Source organism: Drosophila biarmipes, chromosome 2L (assembly GCF_025231255.1).
Source record: "Drosophila biarmipes strain raj3 chromosome 2L, RU_DBia_V1.1, whole genome shotgun sequence".
In the NCBI taxonomy this organism is placed as follows: Eukaryota; Metazoa; Arthropoda; class Insecta; order Diptera; family Drosophilidae; genus Drosophila; species Drosophila biarmipes.
In genome coordinates, this window is record NC_066612.1 from 20,133,398 (window position 1) to 20,153,330 (window position 19,933).

Below are 19,933 nucleotides of genomic sequence, written 5' to 3' on the forward strand. Positions count from 1 at the left end.
GACATTACTCATGCATTTTCTTGGAAAACTTTGTGAGTAATTTCAACCACGAGCTGGGAAATTGATGGTAAAAATGTGAATCAATAAGAAATGTAAGTGCCGCAGAGTTTTGTGGCAAGACAATCACTCTGGTAAGGTATTTCCTCGTCGTCGGAATCAAATGTTAAAGAAGGGGTTCATAGAGCAATTTAAGTTGTCTTTGAATGGTACGACTTTTTTGTTTGAATTTGACTTGAAGACCATTAAAAATAATAGGTAAGATATTTACAAGGAGTAAAAAAGAAACCTGTTGCAACTTAAACTTAGTGGGAACCTGATAGATTTTCGGTTTCTTACATCAAATGCACAATCGAACCAAATTCAATTCAATTCCAAGCCAGGGCGCGAAATTTTTAGTTTCCCAAAAATCGGAACCCAATCTTACTTTTTATGTACGCTTTTAAACAATTGCCTTTATTGCATTCAAATTCTTTAGCAGTTACCATTGAGCTGACTGAATTTCTCTTCTTATCTTTTATAAATTACAAAAATTACATTGAATTTTAAAAGACAGACAATTAGATAGTTTCTCATATGTGGAACAATTTGGTACTCTAGAAACCGTTCGAGAATGTGTCAGGACGCACGTTCATGGATACGTGGCGAACAAAGGACACCGAACGAATGCATTTCACTTGCAGTTCCCAGAAGCAAGGAACAAGAGAGCGGGAACTGAGTCCTGGATGCAACTATCTTGAGTGCGAAATCACGTTCGACCAAATGCGATTTGGGAACTCCAGTTTGTTTGGCCATAATTGGACTGAACGACACCTGCTGATTAGATTCACGATCAGGAGAATTCAGATCTGTTGTGTAAAATCCTTTCTAGTTCAGAGAATTCCTCTCAGTATTGTAACCGAATTCGGTATACAAATCACGTTCATTTCACATCTTAGATCAGTGCAATGAACTTTCCAAACTGAGAAGAAATTTCAACTCATATTCAAATTTGGTTAGTGGGCATTTATTGGCTCCGAAAGGGAACAATAATAATAAGCGAAATAAGAAAACTGGAAATAAGATAGAAAAATGCTTTGCGATCCCTCCGCACACACGAAGCAATCAAAAGATATTTAATTTTATACAGAGAACATGTCTCCGCCGCATATCGTAGAGCCCCTCGAACCTCCCCTCCTCCGATTAGCATAACATCAACTGGAGTCGGATTTGGAATTGGAATACAAATGAGGATGGGAATGACCGCAGATGGTAGAACTAGCCGGCCACGAACTCTAAGACAAACCAGAGAAACACTAGGCCCGATACATTAATTAATAACTCCTATGAAATTAGCGACAAGACATTATTTATACATTTCTCTGCTGTACGTGGCAAGCCGAAAGACTAAAAGAATATGCCACAAATGGAATTTGGACTAGTTATGGACTTGAGTACAAGTTGTTTGCTGGACTGAAACTGAAATTGGTTGACCAAACCTAAAAAGTTACTTTTAAAGACCATCCGCCACCTCCGCACGAGGTTTAATGACCTTTACTTTTGGACTTAAATATTATAAAATGTTTGGTAATCTGTGTATCATGGCAATGTTCTTATAAAAGAGTCGAAACCTTTAATGCAGACTTCCTCAATGGGAACAAACAAATATTTCAAAAGGTAATATAACAACTATCGAATTTTTAAATATGTCATGTTCACAACGTGGCATTGTTTTCCCATCAAAACTTTTTATAAGGTTCACTCTAAAATGTATCAAACAATTAACATTGAATTTATGTTTTGTTTTTCTACTAATAGTAACAAATGCTTTATCTCATTAGCCATTACCATATAGAGACTCTTTCCGGAGTTTCTTGATTTCTTTGTCTGGGCGCGTTGTCTTTGTAGTTGGTTGGTTTATTTCAATACTAGCATTTAACCCAAAATTAACATAATTTGATCGAGCGGTACCAGCAATGGAGATGCATTTTTATGGCCCTCTCCGCTGGTTGGAGACTGGAAAATTATTACGGGGAAAACGATACCGTCCCGAAAGATTTTCCCCCGTCACCCATCTGGCCACAAAATAATGAACAAGATGCTTTCTTTCCATCTCTCCATTTATCTGGCAGGAGGATCTCGGAATTATATACCAAGACTCCAAGGCGGATGGGGCAAGAAAGAGAGGGACTAGACAAATGTTATTACCAAAAACGAAGACAACGACCGACCCCAAAGATCTGTGACTAAATTTATTCAAAAGCGATTCGAAAAACGTCGCGATGCCTCCGTCTCTCCCCTTTCTTCGTTAATTTGAAACAGTTTGATACTTATGCACAGGCCCTTTGGAGTGGATACCCGGGCAGCCAATCCGAAAGGTAATTCTAATACGTGTGACTGCCATTAGAGGAAAGTACTTTGGAGAGCCGCCGGCAGAGACCCCTATCCCTATTTCTATCCCGAGCAGCATCATCTAGCCGGAGCTCTTGCTTTTCTTCGTGGCCACGTCTCTTAGTTCCCCTCGTTCTGCCTTCCACTTTCTTTCACCTACAAGATTTATCGCTCTGTATTTGTATTATTTTTAGTTGCTTTATGTCAGGCACAGAAACAGTCCCCATTCCAACAGAATCTTTCCTTCGGCTGCACACATTCGTACCTGAGATAGTTAGCTTTTACATCTGTGACACCAGGGATGACAAATTCATGGGATTGGGGGATAGGAAAGCACCTTAGGGCTCCCATTTCAGTTTCCTGTGTTACACGTTTATTTTTTTATACGTTATTAAAATTGCTAAAATATAAAATAAAATTTAAATATTATACGAAGCTTAAGAGAGCTAAAAGCGATATAATTTATAGAGCTTCTTTTATATGTAATTCAAATAAAACACAAATAAAAAAATCCTAAACTGTGTTTTCCCACGTGCCAAACGCTCTGGATCTTTGCAGATCTTTTAATAATTTATTCCAAGCATGATCATTTTAATGAAACCTAAGATCCGTATTAGTGAAACTAGTTTAGATCGGTATCCACAAATATTCCAATCGCTTCCAGTGGACATAATTTGGTGAGTCTCCCCGTGAAGTGCCCGAAATTTTGTAAATCGATTTCAGCCATGATACCTGTACCAGTTTAGGAATCTTTGTCATTGTACCAAAGAGAGTATGTGTGTGTTTTTGTATCATGTTCTGGACCTGTGTGAGTGCTGGTCTCCTACACACAATAAGCAGACAAACTATAAAACTTGAATCAAATCGGACAAAACAAAAATAAAATTTTATTGCATTCCAGCACTAAAATCGTTCGATCGTGAGTGCGTCTGTGTGTTTATAAAGTATCTGTGTCCGTGAGATGCCCACCTCGCTGGGAAGTGTGCAAAGAGGCAGAAGAAGCAAGCAGCCTCCGACAGTTTCAGCTTGACTTTGGTGTCCCCTCCTTTTCTCGGTTTTTTCTTTTTGTCCCACTCAATCGGAGTGTTTGTCCCTCAGTGTGTCGCCATGTGCGTATGCCCCCTGCCCCAAAAATAAAACTCTTTGCCTAATATTCCATTAACGGGCTTATTAAGGCAGCACGTATTGCCGCCAACCCACACACTCACCGAGAAACAGATACAGATACGGATACATAGAGAGAGTAGTTTAATAAAAGGTACTGGTGCGTAAATGGGTGTTTGTATCTAAATTGATCGAATTTGGGGACACACACAAGAAAGAAAACGGCCGAGCAGATGAGCAACTCCAGAAGAAAGAGGGAGGTTGATTGGTAAGAGCGAGAGCTACAGAAAGAGACGCACTGTGTACTGGCCAGGTAGAAACTCCCTCAGTTGAAGGGAACTAAATAAAAACAAGTAAGATTGGTGCGAGGGGGTTAGGACATTTGGATACCCATTTCAACTACTTTTTACTAGATATGTGATGTTATGTAATATAATATAAAAATCTTTATGTCTTAAGTACATAGATGAACGTTTAGCCATTACTTATGGAGATCAAAGTAATAAACAATAAATCAATCATTTTCCCGTCTGTATCAGAACATTTTATCTTATAAATCGATTCTGTGCAACCTCACACATTTTATTTATTAAATGTACTTTTTAGTTAGCTATTAAGGCATGATATACCCCTGACTTATAAAGTACAAGGTACTATCAAACCACCGATGCGACCTCGACTCTTTTACTTTGAGCTGGACAGCATCGGCGGCTGCTAAAGCAGGTACAATTTTATAATTTCGTTTCGTGTTTAATTAAAGGTGAAGTTTTAGGGAAATAATAAAGAATTATCGAGAGCCAGAGCCGGCTTGGAGCTGCAGAGGAGTCCCGACTCACACAAAATCGAACATTGATCGTAAAGCGATGAGACGGGTATTGGGAACCCAAAAATACGGTTTTCCTTCTTACTCCGTATTAGACCCACTGGACGTCGGCGATCATTATGCCATAAATAAAGATTCGTTCCGTGCGATCGGGGACCAGAGCTATGGGAAAAATACATACACGTCGTATAAAGCATTTTTACTGCGGCTGCACATTAAGTGTTCCCTAAGTCTAGGCCCTAAATTGGGTTCGGCCCATAATTATGGTTCGGTTATGATTAAAGTTCAGTTATTGATGGCGTGTCTATGTACAAATCAAAGTTCGAAAATCTCTGAGACATAATTGCTCAGGGCGGAGATCTAGTTTCTCGATGGCATACTTCTTGTTTAAGGTTTTGATTATTCTTGACATTTCTAGCTTTGGGTTTTACTGCAATCAATCAAAGCTCATCTGTAGATTAATAGAATAAAGTCATACAGTCCAGCAGCGAATGCCTGCCTGTATCTGCATGCAGTATAATCGAAACTAAATCTAATTTATTTAAAACAAATTGAACATCATCAAACAAATTTTGAGGATTTGTCAAATTTTCAATTTCTCAAGCGAAAATGTTTGGACAGGCTAAATGACAACGGTTGTCAAAATGGACAACACAAACTAATCATTTTCATTCGAGCGGCAGATCGGCGAGAGAACGCGTGCCAAACGTCCGCTCCTCCCCCGAAGACCCCTTAAATCATAGAACTAGCCATGACGACGATGACGGCTCGCTGACGATGGAGATGCCGATGACTGGGCATTTGAAGACAGATCCGCTGACTTGGGACTCCACCATTTCTATATAGTAAGACATTGTCTCACGGGGCATAATTCTTGTCTAATTGTTTAACGGAGTGGAGATACCTTTAGCTTTTCCAATTACAAAGTCATTTCTTAATGTATATAAAAATATATTTCACTATTTACTATTAAATTCGAGTACTTTCCGATCTATGAAACTATTTTACAAATAGTAAAGTAGTGGAGTAAGGAATATGATATATGATCTACTGGTCTAGTTTATATGGTACCTTTGTGCCCCCTTTTTATTTACACAAAATAGGCTGTAAATGGTCCCCCACTGGGTGTTAGCAGACGATTACCAAGATCGGTAATCAACCTTAGTGTGAATGTGTCTGTGCTGCTAGTCTGTAGTATTTAACCAGGTCGTTGACGCTACGATTACTTAGTGTGGTTTCTACAGGCCAACGATTGAAAGCAACATGGGATATACAATTTCGGCTACGTAAGTACCATTAAAGTAAAGTGGGAATTAATTAGGATATATTTGAATACGTATCCAATATTTTTACTTTTAAACAGTTGTTTATTGGTACTACTGACAAGCCCTTTATGCATGGGGTATACAGACAAAAAGTTGGAAGACGATATGCAGACATTAAGTACCTTTTGCAATGGATCGTACAAAATTACAGGAGTTAAACACCTTGTGGAACTGATTGATGTATACAACAGTATTCCTCCCCGCTTGTCGGCCGACGAAAAGGACAAAATGGACAGGTCTATCGGTTCTCATAACTCACCTGAACTCAAGAAAAATATGGGTAAATCGCTTATTAATTTCATAGTAAAGAAGATTGCATCTAGAATTTTCGAAGAGTTGCGTAATGCATTATTTGGTTGGTTTGATGAATTAGTTTACGAATAACAACTATGTGCACAAACATGTGATAAGTAAGAAGAAATAAAAGATAAATAATTGAGAAATAATAAATGTCTAGCACATTTTTCTATGAGTTGACATATATTTGATTAAAAGGTGGCCTAGTGCGGCTTCATCATCCAACGCTTTGAAAGCCTGTGGTTTTCTCCTCCACTGGGAGTTATAAGGCACGAGCCTCGACGGCTTTATCGCATTGGTCATCGTACACACATAGTTCGGCAACGTATCCGAATGGAGTTTCTGCACTTAGGGTTTTATCGCCGTGTGGCCTTTCACCCGGCGACCGAGTGACGGGCCCTGAATGAGCTGCAAACACTTTTACGACACTGACAACGGCAACAAACAAGTGGGCAAACAAGAGACAACCGCTCGAGACAATTGTGCCCGGCCGGGCCGTAGTTAAATCGAAAGCAATAAAATTCTCTAATTGTTTTTTCGCCAAAGCAAACAATTGAGATTGAGCCCGGGTCGAGGCTAATTGATTCACACTTTCTTTTTGGCTGTAAAACACGATGTATCGAGTGGCGATGACTATGAAGTGCTCCTCTGCTTTATGGTTCTCGCTCCGTCTCCATGGGTGTAGATGAGCAGTGATTAAATCTTTACTGCCCCGGCCGGCAGTGACATCTAATTGGTTTTACTTCCCAGTCTCCAGTCTTCTCCACGCCACTCCGAAGGGAGCATTGCCCATTGTGGCAGCCTAATTGGGCCAATTCAGTGTCTTCGAAGGCAAATGAAAAACAAACTGGCAAGCAAGTACATAACTATGACGGGTTGAGACGGGCACCTTGTTAGGCTCCAAAAATAGAACAAGAGTACGTATTGAAAGTGTTTCAACTGATTGATACTCATGCTAATATTACGCCCTCTTAAGCATTAAGTATTATGTATTATAAGTATGTTGATCTGATCCCAGTATATGATTTTTTCCATTTAAATTAATATTATAAAGTAAATGAATAGTTTTCTACAATTTATTCACAGGAACTGCCATACAAATCAGATCGAGATTGGATTCGCAATATTTTCACTCAGAACTTTTTAAAATTATTTGAGAACACTATACCCTCGATCCATTATGTGAACCTTGTAGGATCACACAGGGATCGGTGGCAAAGAAATTGTTTTCCTAGAGGTTTTTCACGACCTCGCCGATGACGAAGAAGATGATGAGGCACATACGTCAGCGAGACTTCGAGGGGTCGACCTTAAGGGGGCACGGGCTTGCCGTCGAGTTAGACGAGTAGATAATTATGTTGTGATGTCAAAACATCAACCGCTGATGGGCAGACTGTCAGGTGACGGATGACGCGTGAGGATCCCAGAGCCACTTGTTGTAGGGCATTGTTTCGGTTTTGGGTTTCCGACTCATTATTCAAATGCCGATCCATCTCCCGGGCTCAATCTCAGGCACTTGACTCGCACGACCCGCTGCAACGGCGCCAAAGGATTAGCTGCATTTAATAAGCGCTAATGACGAGCCGGCCTCTGGGCCAGATTGATCTTTTGGTTGGGTCCGCTTTGGGACTTTGTGTGGCGGCAAACAGTGGGCGCTAAAGGTTACGATGGGTATTATGGCTGCTGTTGACTTTTGGCACCCACACTTCTGCCGCACCCAAATGTCCCGAGGGTTTCAGGTGCAATGTGTGCACTTTTTACCTTCTTTATAGGGGAATAATGGTGCAAACAAAGGGACACTTTATCCCCGGCAATATCCCCTGACAGACATGGTTGAAAAATGTGGATTTCAAAAGATCTACTTAAATAAACTGCAGGAAAATGTTTAACCCTATCTTAAATGTATCACTGTTGACGGTGGTCCACGTAGTGACGAAGCACACCAGGAGGGTGTGCCAAGGCGACTACTATATACACACGAGGAAATGAGAAAATGAATTGGCATGGGAGAAAGATCGCTAAAATTGTAAAGGTGAAAATGTTGGGGTCTGACTTAGTTGTTGGATTTTATTGAAGTAGATCGTATATTACATTTTCGTCACAAAAGTTGAAATCAGAACTTTTCATTGTTGAAGGTGCGATCGTCCCTATATTTTTACCTCGTTAAGAGGTGTTTTTGTTTAATATGTAGTAACCAAAAAATGCGATCTATAAAAATCACATTTTTCTTATTAATTCTTAAAAATAGTACGTCTTCAACACGTCTTTTTCGAGATATTTACGGTAATGCACCATCTAGGCTAGAAAATATCTTAAAACTTAAACTTAAACATTTCTCATGTATAAAGTTTTAATTATAAATAAGAATTCTTTACCGTATGGTAAATTCAATTCATGCCTGGGATAATCCAACAGAAGATCTTTCTGATATGATCCTATTAATTGCAGATCTCATTAATCAACATCAGCCGTAGTTGGCCAGCTCACTTCCCTTTTGGTCAGCAAATTGATATTCTTCTTCGGCGTTCTCCCCGGCGTTTGAATGTCGTTGGGCGTAGACGTCTCTTATACACCCATTACTCAAGTCCCGTCGTGGACAGAGCGTCGACAAATCCATCAGCAGACCCAGAAAAAAATGAGCCGAACCGAACTTGGGCAGATGCGAAGGCGGCCCTGGGGCAGGTTAAATAATAAACGAATTACTGAATGTAAAATAATTCACTTAAAATGTAGTTTTTTGGTGGACTCCGGGCTGTAAATGCAGCAGTTTTCCACTGAATTTAATTAGCGGCCTCGACAAATTAACGGAGGTGGATGCGGTCGCTTGGACGGTTCGCTGGGTTTTCTTCAACTTCATGTTTCCCTTTTCTTCATGCAAGGTACACTGAAAAAAAACAGTTTAAAAAATAAAAAATACTCTACCTACGTCCAATTCTGTATAAGTTTGAATTTATGATAAATTCCATTTTCATTCAGAGATTTCGGAGAGCAATTAAAGTGTATTTTATATATTTTTAGCAGTGGACGAAAGCTGTTTCCCGGCATTTCGTTACTGATCGTTGAGAAACTCCCCCACACACCTCTTCAAGTCATCCCTTGTCGGTTATCGCTGCTCTAACATCAGTCGGAGTGACCCAAGTGAAATATTTAAATTAATAAAATATGCTAAAATGTGTTACAAGTGTGCGGGAAATATGCCCGTCTGCATATGCTTAGATCTAGTGTAATAGATCATATAATTAGAAGAATTATGGTGGAAACCCCGACCCAACAACAATTGCACCCTGCTCGCCGGCCGAACAAACAATGGCAAATAATTTTCCAAGATGCGTAACTCCGTTTGCCCCATCCGGTGAGCCACTTTTTGGGACCAAAAGACATAGAGAGCGACCAGCGAACGGTGGCCAATGGTAGTAAGATGATTTAGGGCCAATTGAGGCGCGAGTTTTTCTTTTATATTTATTTTTTGGGAAAGTGCGTTCCAGTTTTAAGTCTAGCTGCCAGGTAAACGATTTGCATAATTTTGAAATCATTTTGATTAACTGGGCCGAAATTTTCGAAAGTATCAACAATAATAAATATACAAAACGAAATTAGGTAGTTCGGTAGGGAGGCGTTGCTATATTAAACCAGTGTGAAAACATATTTTTGTTGTCTTGCAAATCTATTTTACGCAGACTAATTTTCCCAGGCTAAACATAATTGTTAAGCTCTGATCTTTAAAAGGACAGGTAAAAGAAAAAACGGTGGGAACTTTACAATAAATTGAATATGAAGCGAGACTTGTTGGTCGTTGAAGCTTATCTTAGTCGAATAAGTTCTAAACACCACTTTTCTTTGCCCATGGTTATTTTGTCCCTTTTATGACAAGCGTTAGTTTTACCATAAGTATATAACTTATTTTTAAGTATAACAAAAATTGAATTAAACAAAATATCGTTACGAATGAAATGTTAGGTTCTTAGATTCATTTATCTCCATGAAGTAGCGTGTCTCTAGTTAAATCATATAACATTTATAAACTTTTTGGTTCTAAATATCGTCTTTCATAAGGTGTAATTGTGCATTCCTCAAGGCAGTTTTAGGATGGAAATCCTTGAATATTTGCTTGTCGTACTCATTGCATCATATTGTTTACTTGGGAGCATTCCTTGGCATCAGAAACTGATTTCCTGACTCCTCGGCATCCCAAAGCCCCCGGCTGTGCCAGTGAAATATAATGTTTCACTCGGCATATTTGCAGTGCATATTTGACGGGGACATGTGTGTTTCCGGGTCAGGAGATGAGCTGGGACAGGAGGATGCGACAGGACCTCTTTTGCGCAGCGCCGCACACTCGAGTGTGTGCAAACAAAGCAAACTGGGAAAGTGCCACTAATTACAATTCCCACACGCAGCACCGCCCACTCTCCGCCCACTCATTTTCCCTGCAGGCAGTGGCCACCACCACATTTGCATCTTGCATCCTTGCATCTGCTGCAAGTGTTTGCCTCGGTGACCGGCCTCCGTGGATGTAGATGTAGATGATGATGATGCCCGCCGGCTGTCTGCCTGAGCCTTGGATGGGGTCCTCGCGCGTCCTTGCCGGAGGCGAAATATTTGCTTTGGTCTCCTAGTTTCTAGTTTCCAGTTTCGGATCCTGCCTCCGATATCGAATTTCTGCGGTTAGCAAGGCACTGCAGACCACCTCAGTCTCCACAGACTGACCTTTCCCCTGTCCATCGCCCATCGTCGCCACGCAAATCGATTGAAAGCAAAACTATGACACGGAATATCCCTCGACCGTGACCACGGTCGGTGACTCGCTCGATGATTTCATTTGCGGTCTTTCTACCTGTGGTCCTGTCCCCATATTGAAATTTCAACAAAAACTATTTACCGACAACAAAACGAGCACGAAGAGGAAAAGCCAGCGTCGACACACAACTGTCCCATTCACACGCACCCGGTGAAAATCGAATTGGGAGTCGGGGATGAGGACATTTTCCACCTGCGCTGGTGGTCAACGTCAACGTCTTCACCGCAAAGTCGTCCGGACAGGTGGAAAGCGTCACCGACTCCTGGGGCGACTCCTTGGCCAATGTTCCGTCTATCGTCGGCTCTAATTCCATTCGATGGCACCAACGGCCAGCGAAGCGTCCAATTTGAGGCCATTTAGCCCGGCAGCCCAATTAGCCTGCACTCGCATCTTGTCCTCTGGCATTTCTGGCCAATTAATTTTCCTTCTCCCACCCTCTCGAAAGTGTTAATAAGAAGGCGGGAGGAGTTTTGAACGGGAACCCACCCGAAAATTGCAGCAAGCCGTGGTAAAATCCGAATATTAAGGCATTTATTTTAAAAAGGTATGTTGGAATAGTTGGAACTAAGCTTGTTATTTGATAAACGCAATGATTATGCTTCACACATTTTTAAATGTTTGTATTCTTTAAAAAAAATATATTTTCAACTTTATGCCACTTTTCACTATCTGTGCTAGATTGGCAGTTATTATTTAATATGAGCCAGTGAATAATATATACAAATACAAATCGTGAAATTCGGTTGAAATTCCACCAATCTCTATAATTTGTCTTAATTTAATTTAAATAAAATAATTGTGCATTTCAAAAGAAACTTTCGGTTTGGCTGCTACTTATGCTTTTCCTGTACAATATTTATTTCCGTGAATATTTACTTGGTTCTAAACCAATAATCCGACAACGCGATTTCCTTTCTGATTTCCAGGGGCGTTATGAATAAGGACAGAGATACGTTGTATGAGGGTGTACGGAGTATTGCCCGCCAGCGGAAGTCCTTCAAGTTGGGTAACCAGTCGATATGCCTTGGAAATGTTGAGAGGCGCCTGGCAAGATTGATGATCCTTTAGTAGCCAGCAATTCACAAGAAATTCATGTGGGCACTACAATATTTAGGTATACATATATAACGTATGTACATATATCTGGGAGCAATTTGCCATGCAACCAAACAATTAAGCTGCGAAATTGGTGCGCTTGCAATTCCCGTTTTCGACCAGATCGCCAAATCTCCGGCTTCGGGCCAACCTCAATTAATCTCTTTGCCAAAAGCCGACCGAGATTGACCCGAAGCTGGGCTTGAAGGCAAGCACAGCTGCCCAGCGAAACGTCACACTTCAATCAGACAATAAAAATATTGAAATGAGCCAGGGACAGCCGGGGGTTCGGATCCAGACATCCACTGAGAGCTGCGGCGGCGGCGAAGTAAAAACGAATTTCGCAGAATCATTTTAAATGAAGTTCATTTTTCGTCGAGCTCTTCTCAGGTAATCCGGCAAATGAATAATTGATCGCGCTATATAATTAACGGATCCACTCAATTGCCAACATTTTAGTGCAGCCAGGTCGCGAACAAAGCGAACTCTATCTGAATAGTTATTTATTTCCATTCCATGGTCGCCCAAATCTCATGTGCAGTTTTCATTATTTTGAGCCACTGATTCTGACGGAAGCGGTGAAGGCAAAAGTCAGTTCACCGAATTTTTTTAATTTGTATTACGGTTTGCATACCCTTTTGGGTAGTCTGCGGAGTCTGCGTCAAAACTTGGAGCTACTCTTCACTGTTAATCATTTAAATTAATTTTGAAGAAGCTTTGCACTACACAAAGAAACTTTAACGTGCATCTATTTTTATGTTCCTTACTTTGATACATATTTATTTAAATTAACTATTAGAGTATTCAATGTGCAATAAATGACTATTTATTTTTGTTTCAACAGAAACTATTAGCCAGGTAGGTATTGCACTTTGGCTTTCTTGGAAAGCGATGAATGAAGTCAGCTCTATGAAACATCACAATAGGAAACCCCACATCAAGTTCACCAAAAATATAATTGATAATTTATTCAAGCATAAGTTGAAATGTAATTTCTTGGGCTATTATTAAGTTGATTGCTCAACGTCATCTTGCCCACAGCCCAAGGCTGCTTGTAGATACATAGATACAGATACGAAGGTTCCCTGAGTGGTCAAACAAATGCGTGTATCTATGCGGTAGACACCTGTACCTGAGGCCATGTGACATTGCTTCTTCGTGGCTCTACTTTAATTGGCAGCGACATAGGGGTTCGGGATTGGTCTCCCTTTGTGGCTGTATTAAATTTCTATTTCTCCTATCGTGCATAGAATCAGCTCTTTCGGTGCTGCAGGTTCGATCGTTCCTTGAACTGCGGTCCCTGACATGATTTATGGGAATTTCATATGCTCTCTGGCTCGTTCCACATTCCCTGGCATGATCCAATCTAATTGAACAGAATTTAGTCAACCTTAAATTTATTGTTGATAACTTCGTCGATGGCATTTGGGTCACAAACTGGTTTCGTCGAAGACGCTCGCACCTCGAGCACGATTAGGTAATGCCCCGATGATTGTTCAGTTCCGTCCGTGTACTGGTTTTTGCGTATTTACGGAAGTGTTTCAGCCCGTGACTGTGGCCCACCTGGCCCCGCCCCAAGCCAATTGCCGATCGGTCATTCGGACGGAACCAGTTCTCGGCTCTCGGCGCTCGGCTCTCAGCTCGTGAATCTCGAATCTTGCCTCTTGACCACTTAGCCATCGTCACCTCGTCAACGTCATTAGCCAGTCGAGGCTTTTGTTTCGCTGGCCCACAGTGGGGAGATTCATGTACACCACTTACTTTCCAGACACTTTCTAAAATGGCGACAACTTCGATACGAAAATAAACGGTATTTCAACCAACAATTTATGTTACATATTTTTTTTATATAAATCAAAAAGATTTTAAAATTAACAAATTTGTTATGTTAAGTAATCGCAGTAAAATTAGACCTTTACCAACATTTTGAATTTTGCCGATGCTACCTTAATAACTTTCGATAAATAATAGTTTTAAAAAGTTACACACTTTTTTGACAGGGATCACTAGGCGAAGTAAACTAGAACCGTGTCTGTCTGTCTGTATGAACAATGTTCTTTAAACATAGAGGCCTAGAGGCTATACGAATTGGAGAGTACCGAGTCACTCTGTCGCCTGCAATTTAATTTTCCAAATAGGATCAGTAGAAATACAATCCAATAGTCTTTAAAATCAACAATCTTTTCGCATATTGCAACTAATTAATATTATTCGTATATTTTGCCCCATATGTATTTTAATTGTCTAGTTTTTATTTCATACGTGTTACTCATAGATTAAAAGGGTATTGTAGGTTCGTCGGAGAGTATGTAACAGGCAGAAGGGAGCGTTTCCAACCTCATAAAGTATATATATTCTTGACAGCGTTCACCAGTCGAGTCGATCGTCCATATGAACGCTGAGATCTCCGAAACTATAAAAGGTAGAAAAGTGGAACTGGGCAAGCATATTCCAGGGCTTTCTGCGCAGCGCAAGTTTGTTTCAGCAGGGTCCACGCCCACTTGTGCTAGGAGAATTCGACCTGAAATTTATTAGCCTTAGTAATACCTAGCGATTGTCTTAATAAAACCTTGCCACGCCAACTTTAATAATTTCCTTCTCATAAAATACACTTGTGCCAAGGTTTTTCCAATCCCAGAAACATGCCAAATAGTCCATTTTCGGACCAAGTCAGGAAAATTCGTTGGTTGCTGGCCAAAGTGCGTCGAACTTCAGCCAAATGGTTACAAAGAACGAGTGCACGGTTCATTATTGTGATGTAAAAACCAAGAATGTTCGCCTTAAATTCGGGTCGCTTTAGACGGATTGCTTCACGCAAACGGCGAAAGAAAGCGTTCCGGACCCGATAAAGTATATATTTTTGATCACTAATGGAGTCGATCTAACTATGTCCGTCTATCTGACCGTCCGTTTGTCCGTCCGTCCGTCTGTATGTATGAACGCGCCCACAATTCGAGGGAAACGGTATCGCCTGCAGCTGTTATGTTAGATAAAGAGCTTAACTGAAGTGTATTGGTCTCATCGTTACCTTTTGTTGAAACGAACTTTTTGCCACACCCACTTTAACGCCCACAAAGCGCACAAAACTGTGGGGGTCTGAACTGACTTTTAACTGAAATGTACTAGCCTATCAATACCTATCGATTGACCTAAACAAAATAAATGGCCAAATTTTGCAAAATCGGGTACGTGGCTTGACTATAGCGTCCTTTATTGTTTTATTTATGAAATCCGTTTTCCATATTTCATATTCAAGGTCGGACGATTGTCCGTATATAATGCCGAGATAATACTTTAAAGAGGTTTCCGCAATCGAAAAGGACAAGGAAGTTGTCAGTCACCAAGAAGTAGTAATCTTTATAGAATATTGCACTTCCCAAAAACGTATAACTTCAATGAATTGTAAAGTAGTACATCATTTTTTCAATATGTAGGTTTGTAAAGATAAGTAATTGAACAATCGTTTAGAATTCCAAAAACCAATCGTAGCCAGTCTAAGAACTTAATAGCAATTACAGTACGGGAGATAAATGCTAATCAAATCGTCCCATGAGACAAGCTGCCTTAATTTGCGTTCAGCTCCGGGCTCTAACTATATATGGATCATGATCTCATTGGCCTTTACTTGCGCATAGCCAGTGCCCATTCCAATGCCAAATCTACAGCCGAACTTGTGGTCCGCAAGTAGCTTCAGTTCGGACTTCGGGTTAGTGTTCGACTTCAGTTGCCAATTTAGTATTTAGTGACAAAACACAGATGAAAACGATTCAATTTGAATATTGCCAGCCCATCCGCCTTGAGCTCTCGCTCGCACGAGCTCTCCCCTCCTCCCTGCTCTTGGCCATCCTCGGTGCGCGTAAGCTGATCTAAGCCAAAATAGTAAAACCTATTAAAAATTATTATTGTCCCATCTTCATTAAGCCAGAGCCACAAAGCCACACCGAGCCAATCGAGGCAAAAATACGATTCCGTATGCATAAATTTCGTTGGCAGCTGCCGAGATAGGTATTGGACTCAATGTGGGTACAGTGCGGTTCATTGCGATCAAGTTTTACACGTTATTTGAAAGTTCCACTGGGGTCCATATGTTCAAAAGTTCACAGAAACTAAAATGAATTTTCTGTTTTTTTTTTTCATTTTTGGCTTAACACAAAAATATTCGGTTCTATAGTTTCGCAACGAACTGTTCTTAATTATATGTTCAAATATGTGTACGAATTTATAGGCAAGTTTCTGTTTAAAATTCGTACTTTCATGATATTTATTGCTGAAACCCCGATAGAGCCGAAAAGCAACTACTAGACAATACAAACGGCTTCTTATTTACATAGAAATCTTTTTCGAAAAAAAAATATAAATAAAATGCGTATTGAATGGACTAATCAGAGTGGAGGTCTGCTTACCTGATGGTCGCTGAATAGTGGCGCGATTGTAACCTGCTTAGAAGATTCTCATCTCTTCGGCGGACTGACGCAATTCTCCCTACGAAATCGGGTCCAACGAGAAACTTTCACACAAGACGTCAGCGAATAATACACAAATTTGTATTTAATTAAAAGATATTCACTTGAACACTTTCTGTGGTGGAAGGGCGAACATTTTGGGAAGAGTCCAAGCAAATGGGTTTGTAATGTGGCATTTATTATTATATTATTCAAATACCATAAGAACGTCTTGCAATTAACCTTATTAAAATGCTGTTATTTGAAATATGAATAAATTTAATTATTTTCGAAAAATGGATGTTTTTATTAAAAGTCAACTTTAAATATATATCTAAGCTTTTTAAGGGTCTTTTTCTATGAAAACTTGTATCTGACTATTTAGTGTCTTTTTTTAAAGTGGTTAGTAGGGAAGGTAGGAATAAATTAAGGTAAACCAGAATATTATGACAAAAAACCACCTGATCAAGAATTTTCAAATGTCCAAACGCGGCTCTAAGAACTCAAGGGGCAGCCGCCAAAAGAGCGCGACGACATTGCCTTTAGCATAATGCCGCGTATCCACCGCTAAGATGACGGGCAACAGCCTCTTAAGACTTGGGCGGGAAAATGGAAAATGAGAAGGGGCGGGGCAGGGCGGTGGTGGTGTAAACACTACAAAGCTGCCTGGAAACTATCCGAGCGCCGCTGCCAAGTTGTCACTCGTCGTTGGGAAATGCAACTAAAAGCGACACTAACCCAATTTCTGTAGGGCCTAATAAAATTATAAACTTTTCACCAGCCAAGCCGATGACGTCGCCGTCTCGCGAGCAAGAAAACAAACACACACCGGGCATGGGGGCGTGGTAATTGCTTGCACTAGCTCCTAACATCAAGGAGGCGGCGGTGGTTCAGGGGGTGGCTTAGGGGTGGTTTGGGGGGCGGTTTGGGCAACCTCTCGAGGCTGGCAGGGCAAACATCAGCGCGCGGTCACGACAACGACGACGGGAGATGGCAGCCAGAATTTTGTAGATACGGGAAAAAGCACTTGGCCTCCTGGGCGGGAAAGTTGCGGCAGAAATGGGGGCAGCAGCGGGCGTGGCAACGGGAGCTGCGGCTGAGGAGCAGCTCGGTCGAAACAATGGGCATAAATGCATGGCTTTGCCACCTCTTCAAAATGGGGTTAATAAAGTTGCGCATGGCGTAGTCTGAACAGGTCGGAGTCAGCACTCAAAAATTCAATCCGTCACCTAGAATTCTTTGTTGAAAAACCTTACGAACTGGCAGCTCTATTTAATTTTCCCCGTAAATTTCAGCGTTAAATTATAACTTATGTATGCTTTCTAAACTAGCTTTTTTAATTTTCCTTTCTTTTTTAATTTTACCCAATGCGTTTTTAATTATATCATCATATTTTATAAAATTGTAATGTGTAGGATAAATCTATGTACATATATCACACGAATGAACGAATAGAGGTAAACTAGTATTACTCCTTGAATGGTAAAATCTCATCTAGCTTTTTTCAGTGTAGGGGCAGTCACCGCAGGAGCCGCATCTGCAGCTTGCATGCAATTTGTGTGGTAAACAGAGTCCCGTGGTCGCAGTTGAGGAGCCGTATATGGGGACCCGTGGTCTCGGGTCCGGGCGGTGCACCCAGTCGAGTGCCTGCTCAGAGCACTGCCCTGCAGGTGGAGCAGTTCGCAGGTGAGATGGAGCCTCTGGAGGTGTCGCTGCCTCTCACCTTCTTTTCCTGCCGCCTACTCTGGCCTGATTTCTCTCTGCTTCTGCTGGGTCTTACTTATGCGTGTGTACTGGTAGTCCTTGGCGCCGGGCCCATTCCTGACCAAAACTTTTCATTTCGAAATCAAATCCATATCCTTATCCTCCCATTATTTGGCACTGAAGCTGCGTAAGCAGTTGGGGAGTCAAGGCTATCTAGATCCCAGAAACTTGACCCATTTGGCATGGGATTGCGGTTATGGTTGTTATGAGACTGACTGTTGCGTAACTCATCCTTTCATTGAAAGTTTTAAAAAGATAATGGATAGTACAATAGCACTTTTCGCAATTAAAAAGCATTCAGGAGCTGCCAGCGATACACACTACATTTAGTTGTTAAGTAAGGATTTGAATTAAAAGATTAAGAATTAGAATAACTGCAAATTTTTGTAAAGCTGTTTCTCACTACTTGTTAAAATATGGCATGGCCCATGATATAATATAAAATTATTCCATAACTTGCTTAACACATTAAAAATTAATAATTGTATTATTTTTATGGTTATCATAGTTCTATACTTCCCTTCGATGAACAATGTATTTTGAAATCATATGTTACGATCTTTTCTTTTTAAAGAGAAAGTAAATTTTTTGGGTTGTGACATTTCTGGGTAGTTTAATTCTGATTGTATTGAGCCAAATTTAAATTTAATATTAATTAGGTAGCTACCTCTACCGAAACTCACTTTTGATGGTGTTTTTATATTGTTTGACAATTAAACAAGTTTAAAGCAACCCAATTAGACAACTTATCAGACAACCCATATAAAATCAACATTGGCTCGAAAACTAGTGGCATTTAAATGCGCCGCGCTGTTGTTAGGGCTGCGTAATCAACGCTTATTCATTTCAACTTTAATTGCAGTGCAGGCACACACACAGCCATACACTGTGCAAAAAACAGGGGAGGAACACAGGCAGTTAACGGGTTTTTGCATTATTGCGAATTCCAAAGCCACTTGGCAGCATCATTGATTTTTCTTCTCCGGACTGGTCTTTTCTTTTCCTTCCCTTTGGCCCAATATTTGCGCTGCCTCTCTGTGTATCTTTTCTACCGTTTGTTATGCTTTTGGTTTCTTCAATTTTGTTTTCTACTCTGGCTTTGGCTGTTGTTTTTCCAGCCCTGTTTCGCCGTTTAGGCCAGGTTACTTTGGCTGGAGAAGCACGTGCATGCAAAGGATATGCCATACATATGTACGGAGTACACCCAAACACACAGCATATACAAAGCTCGCCTGTCTTTGGAGCGATTCCTGCCAGCTGCTGTGGTGGCACAGTTACCAACTCTGTGTGGCACACACGCTGCTGTTTTTCCTCCTGGTTTTTCCTCCTTTTTTGAGCAGAGAGAGAGTGTGTGTGTGCGTGTGCACTTGTCTCGCGTGCCTCACAGTCAAAAGGAAAATGATGGCTGAGGGCAGAGGGATGTGGGATGTGGGATGTGGGTTAACTAAACCGGCTGCCATAACCCCTCGTAACGAGGGGACAACAATTTAATTTTAATTGCCGCACTTTTCAGAGTGCCGACCTCTTCCCCCCAGAAAGCCACTCAAAATCGATCATACGCACTGTGCGCCGCCGGATGCCCAAAACAAAAACAAAGCCAAAATGGGGACAAGGCGGAGCGCCAGCAAGAGCAAATGGGAAAAAATCAATTTGTATTAAGAATGAAATTTCGATTTGCGTTCGCCTTTATTTGACCACGAATCGGGGTACAAATAAAATCCAGCAAGTTATGTATGTACTGGCCCTATGTAGTGTATACTTATGCATATGCCTGTGTGTTTTATGTGCCCCGACTCGGTTCGAGTGTGTAAGTGTGCCTGTACGAGTCCTTTTACATAATTAAACGGCGGCACGCGTTGACTGGGCTTTAAACCTGCGGGGAAAACAGCTTTAAGGGGGCACCGAGCCCATTTGCTTG

The 19,933-nt window shown here is 40.9% G+C and overlaps 1 long non-coding RNA gene across 1 annotated transcript in view; it reads right to left on the reverse strand.

Annotated features, from left to right (window-relative positions):
• LOC127010769 (uncharacterized) overlaps positions 1-19,933 on the reverse strand; it is a 33,857-nt gene that overhangs the window by 13,554 nt on the left and 370 nt on the right. Inside the window, exon 2 of the long non-coding RNA XR_007763555.1 lies at positions 16,213-16,316. This is a non-coding gene — a long non-coding RNA (uncharacterized LOC127010769). The remainder of the gene's footprint in view (positions 1-16,212; positions 16,317-19,933) is intronic.